Source organism: Nannospalax galili, unplaced genomic scaffold, assembly GCF_000622305.1.
Source record: "Nannospalax galili isolate Female #2095 unplaced genomic scaffold, S.galili_v1.0 scaffold77, whole genome shotgun sequence".
NCBI classification, from domain to species: domain Eukaryota; kingdom Metazoa; phylum Chordata; class Mammalia; order Rodentia; family Spalacidae; genus Nannospalax; species Nannospalax galili.
The window spans coordinates 1,576,996-1,582,158 of NW_008341457.1; the positions used below are offsets into that span (position 1 = coordinate 1,576,996).

Here is a 5,163-nt window from a genome sequence, read left to right on the forward strand (position 1 = left end):
TAAAGGCGTGTGCCACCACGCCAGGCCTGAAAGGAACTTTTAGGTCCCTACTTTCCTGGGTGTGATTTCTAAATAGCTCATTCAGCTGTTGTTGGTTTGCTGTAACTTCCCATGTCTTTATAAAAATGCTTCTTGTGTGTGGTCCCATTTAATCCCAGGTGTGGATATTATGGACCGTACCATTTTATAGCTTTGAGAGACAGAGGCACACCAAGAGGTTTAGTGGCTTCCCCAGGGTCACACAGCACAGAAGTGGCTAAGCTGGGGCTTGAACCTGTCTCCCTTTGACATGGCAAGCCCTGTCTTTCAGCACTACACAGAGGACAGAGGCCTCTTCCTCTGACCTCCATGCTGTGCCCACATGGCATTCTTTTTCTGTTGTTTTGTTTTGTTTCATTTATTATTGAGACAATAAATTGCCCTGGAACTTGCTCCGTAGACCAGGGTGGCCTAGATCTCACAAAGGCCCACCCATCTGCCTCTCCCTCCCAGACTTCTGGGATCAAAATCATGTGACACCACAGCTGACCAGGTAGCATTCTTTAAACATCTAGAAGGCTGTCAGGCACAGAGCTTGGCTTTTCTGAGAAGGTTTGGTATTGAGCCTCCAAGGTCCCTTTGATTAGGGACATTATTCAGGAGAGGACATAGCTTGTGCCTCAACCTAAACTGTCATAGAGAGCTGTCTCTAGTGGCATTGTCAGTCCCTCAGAGACATGGGTCCCACTTGACAGTGGAGACATGAGCCCGGGACATTCTCTATGGGTTTCCCAGGCCCTGCAAGGTGCTGAACATTGTCCTGGCCTCCACCCACTCCATGCCAGTAGCTTCCCCCATTGTGATAGCCGCTCGTGTCCCCAGAGTCCCCTGTGGACAGAATCACCCACCTCAAGACCATGATATGGTTGTTAAAGTGAGTGTCCCGTCTGCTCATCCTGCTGGGGCAATGGTCACAGTTGGGGCTTTGGGGTTGGGATTCTGCTTCCCACAGGTGGCCCTCAGGTGGTGTCTGTGATGGACATTAAATCAAGAGGGCTGGGGGCGTGGCTCAGGGTAGAGTGACACCCTAGACTCCCCAGTGAGGTGCTGGGGGCATGGCTCAGGAGAGAGTGACAGCCTAGAATCCCCAGTGAGGGGCTGGGGGCGTGGCTCAGGGCCAGGTGACAGCCTAGAATCCCCAGTGAGGGGCTGGGGGCGTGGCTCAGGGCCAGGTGACAGCCTAGAATCCCCAGTGAGGGGCTGGGGGCGTGGCTCAGGGCCAGGTGACAGCCTAGAATCCCCAGTGAGGGGCTGGGGGCGTGGCTCAGGGCCAGGTGACAGCCTAGAATCCCCAGTGAGGGGCTGGGGGCGTGGCTCAGGGCCAGGTGACAGCCTAGAATCCCCAGTGAGGGGCTGGGGGCGTGGCTCAGGGTAGAGTGACAGCCTAGAGTCCCCAGTGAGGGGCTGGGGGCGTGGCTCAGGGGTAGAGCATTAGGTTGCCTGCGCCTGGCCCAAGATTACATCCTGAGCAGAAGACATTGAAAACAAAAACAGGAAAAGGAGTTGATTTGGGCTTCATTTAGGTCTAAGAAGTGGTGGTTCTGGCCTTGTGTCGGACAGTTCTGGAGGGAGGTGGCTCCCAGGGACCCTTCCTCATGTAGATGTGGCTTTATTCAAGGGTGAACCCAAAGGCTAGGGTCTCATTGAGGCTCTTTAGACATGGGATGGTGATGGGACCCTGTCTCTGAGCCCACATATCCTCCTGGAGGGAGGAAGAGGGTGGAGTCACTGTCTGCTGGCATCGCAGCCCTGCCCAACCAAGGTCCACCGCTGTTAAGATGGATGGTTAAGAAATTCTGCCTGGACTCTGAGATGGTGGAGGTGTGGAACAAGGGAGGCCTTCATGACCCCGAGGGGTGGGACACAGCTGACAGACTTGTGGCTGGGCACACCCGCTCTAACTCTGGGTGCTGAGGAGGCAGCAGGAACTGACTCTGGACTGAGTCACTCTGGGAACAGTGTCCTAGCACTGCAGGGTGCCGAGCAGTGTTCCTGGATGCCACTCCTCTCCCTTTGTCTCCTCCATCTACTCCTCTTCATTTCTTCTCCTTCTTCCTCTCCCCTTCTCATTGCTGATCCATAACTCCTCCACTTCCCAAATCATGCCAATCACAGACGCCCCTGTGCCTAGACACAAGTCTGTGGGGCAGACTTCCCAGGGAGGGACCCCTGACCTGAGTCCGTACATGCTCCTTGCTCCCTGGGTGACATGGCGCAGGCCATCCACTCTGTCTCCATTTTCCAGTCCCCTCCCTGAGTGTGACCCCAGAAGTGGCTCCAGGTTACATCACATGAGGCAGCAGAAGGCACAGGGACCTGGGTAAGTCCCAGGCCTCACCTGGCCAAGCAAGGGATGCAGAGATCTGGGACTCCTCTTCTGAGGACCAACCTAACACCCACTTTCTGATGGCAGTGGCAGGAGGGGACAGGGAAGATCCAGTGCTGGGCTGTCCATGATAGGTCGGGACATGGTAGTCCTGTGTCCATAGGGCTGGTGGCCAGTGGCTTAAGCTGCCGGTGTTGACACAATACCCGAGTGGGTGCAGGCTGCAGACCTGCCTGAGAGGCTTGGGTGCCTGTGAGGACAATTCGGATGCCACCCATTGTGGGGTGTGCCTCAGGGAGGAAAGGGGCATGTGTGGGGTGACTGGTCCCCATCCTTGAAGTACCAACTTGGACAGGTACATGGTGCGTGGAAACTTTTCAGTCTTGATTGCCGATGGCTTCCTAGGGAAGCAGGAAGGAAGTGTAGGTGGCCAGTGAAGTGGCTGTCCACCTTCTCCCCAGCTGTGTAAACTCTTAAGTGGGAGCTGCCGGGCAGGTGGCACAGGTAGAGGCCTGGCCCATCGCCTGTTCCTTCCCCAGCCCCTATCTGGGGCTGTTTGCTAAGATAGGCAAGGGCAGTCAGCAGATCTGGGCCTTAGCCACCCTGGAGCTCAAGCTGAAAGGTTCCAGAACATACCTTGAAACTTCTGATGTCACATTTCATGTCCCGGCTCCTGGAGCATATTTTTGCCACCTGGGCCCTCTGCGGTGAATCAAGGCAAGATATTTTCCTCAGGGTTGCTTACATCTGTAGGAATTCCAGAAGGGACCAAGAGGTCCCACTCATGAGTTCTGTGGGTCACAGTTTGTGTTTTCCTGCTGTGACTAAGGTTCAGATCAGGGTGGCTCAGTTTGGGGTACTCAAGCCAGTGAAAGGCACTCCCTGGCTCAGATTTCTGGGTTTGGGGCTGCATCCTGGGCCCAGCCCTTGCCTAACACTGCCCATGGCTCCCCACTACCCAGAGGGTGAATTGTAGCTTTGTAAAAGGAAGGCACCTGAGCCTGTCTGGAATTGGAGGTTTGACCAAGCACCCTGGGGATGCCAGTGGTCTCTGGCCTGCTTCTTCCTAATATCTGAGCAGGGCAGGTCCCTCTGGTAGAGGGAGGGACAGGCTGTCCCCCTGGCCCCACCCACTAAGAAGCCCTAAGCTAGGGGACAAGTGTCCCTGTACTTGGGTATTGGGAGTCTCTTTCTGTTTCTGGTTTGCTCATTTAAAGTTTCATCCGCCCGCTGTCTGGCCGGTTCTGGAGTCAGTCCTCCCATTCTGCTTTTTTCTGGTTCTGGTTTGCTCATTTAAAGTTTTATCCGCCCGCTGTCTGGACGGTTCTGGAGTCAGTCCTCCCATTCTGCTGTTTTTGGTCTTTTTAAAAATATTTTTTTATTACTTTAAAAAAATTTGTTTATTTATTTTTGGTCTTTTTGAAGCAGGCGTGTATTGCCTGCATGTAGGTAAGTGCACCTGTGTCCTGCGATGCCCACAGTGGTCAGAAGAGGCCGTCGGATCACTTGGAACTGGAGTTACAGACAGTTGTTCGCTGCCATATGGGTGCTGGGATTTGAACCCGGGTCTTCTGCAAGAACAGTGTTCTTAACCCCTGAGCCATCTCTCCAGCCCCTTTTTTTGGTTTTTTTGAGACAGGGTCTCCCTGTAGCCCCAGCTGGCCTGGAACTCACTATGTAGACCAGGCTGGCTTTGAACTCACAGAGATCTGCCTGCCTCTGGGATTAAAGGCCTGTGCCACCACTCCTGGCTTCTCCTTCCATTTTTATAGGGTCTGGGAATCAACTCAGGTCTGCATGCTCAGCTCTTTACCAGTGAGCTATCTTGCTGGCTCTTTTTTTCTGTGTTGTTTGTTTGTTTTTGAAACAAAGTTTTACCCTGTAGACCAGGCTGGCCTCAAACTCACCTTCCTCGTCCTGCCTCAGCTTCTTGGCCACCGTGTTCATGTATCAGCACACCTGGCTGCTCTGTGGGGCCCTTGATGAAGAATTGGCAGCCATCTGTGAAGGGTCCCAACGGCTGCACCCTGGGCTGCCTGTCCCCGCTGTCTTGACCCTTGTGGGTGGCAGCTTCCATTCCCAGTTCCTGTCAGAGGCAAGCAGGGAGACACAGGCTCAGTCCAGGAGGCCCCGGAGACTATAGAGGACGCAGCTGCCCTCCATTTTCCTCAGCCAGTCTGGCACATGTGGAACTGGTTCCCCACAGTTAGGCAACTGTTTAGATTTCTTTAAAGCAAATATTTGCCTGGTTGATCCAGGTTCAGTCAGATGGTGTGCACGTTAGTGGCAGCCAGGGGGAGGGAACAGCTGAGTGGTGGTCACGCCTAGCCCTGACCAGGAGGAACAGGAGGGTGGCCTCCAGGAGGATGTGCCTGGGTGATACCTGGGGGATGTTCCCCATGGGTGTCCCCTGCACATGAGGAGTTTGGCTTTTCATCTGGAAGCCTCAAGCCATTGTTTAGGGCCTAGTGAGAGATAGGTATTCCCAGACATGACACAGGGTGCCAGGTGCCAGCAGGACCTGGGATAGCTGTAATGGGAAAGGCAGGTGGTTAGCCAATAACCATGGTGACTGATGCTTGAGCTAGGTGGTATGGGAAAGACTACTGGAGAGACCCACTCAGGGTGGATGATTCTAGAAGGTTCCTAAGGACTTGTTATATACTTAAGCTGAGATGGGTTTACACTCAAGAGGCAGAGGCAGGCGGATCTCTGTGAGTTCAAGGTCAGCCTGGTCTACATAGTGAGTTCCAGGACAGCTGGGGCTACAGGGAGACCCTGTCTCAAAAAAAGACCAA

General features: G+C 54.0%; 1 long non-coding RNA gene across 1 annotated transcript; it reads right to left on the minus strand.

Annotated features, from left to right (window-relative positions):
- Window positions 1–1,403: 1,403 nt before the first annotated feature.
- Window positions 1,404–5,046, minus strand: LOC115071036. Its single transcript, XR_003850129.1, has 3 exons — window positions 4,273–5,046; window positions 3,002–3,112; window positions 1,404–2,766 (listed from the first exon to the last, which is right to left on the minus strand). It is a non-coding gene; the product is annotated as an uncharacterized LOC115071036 (long non-coding RNA).
- Between the last annotated feature and the right edge of the window lie 117 nt (window positions 5,047–5,163).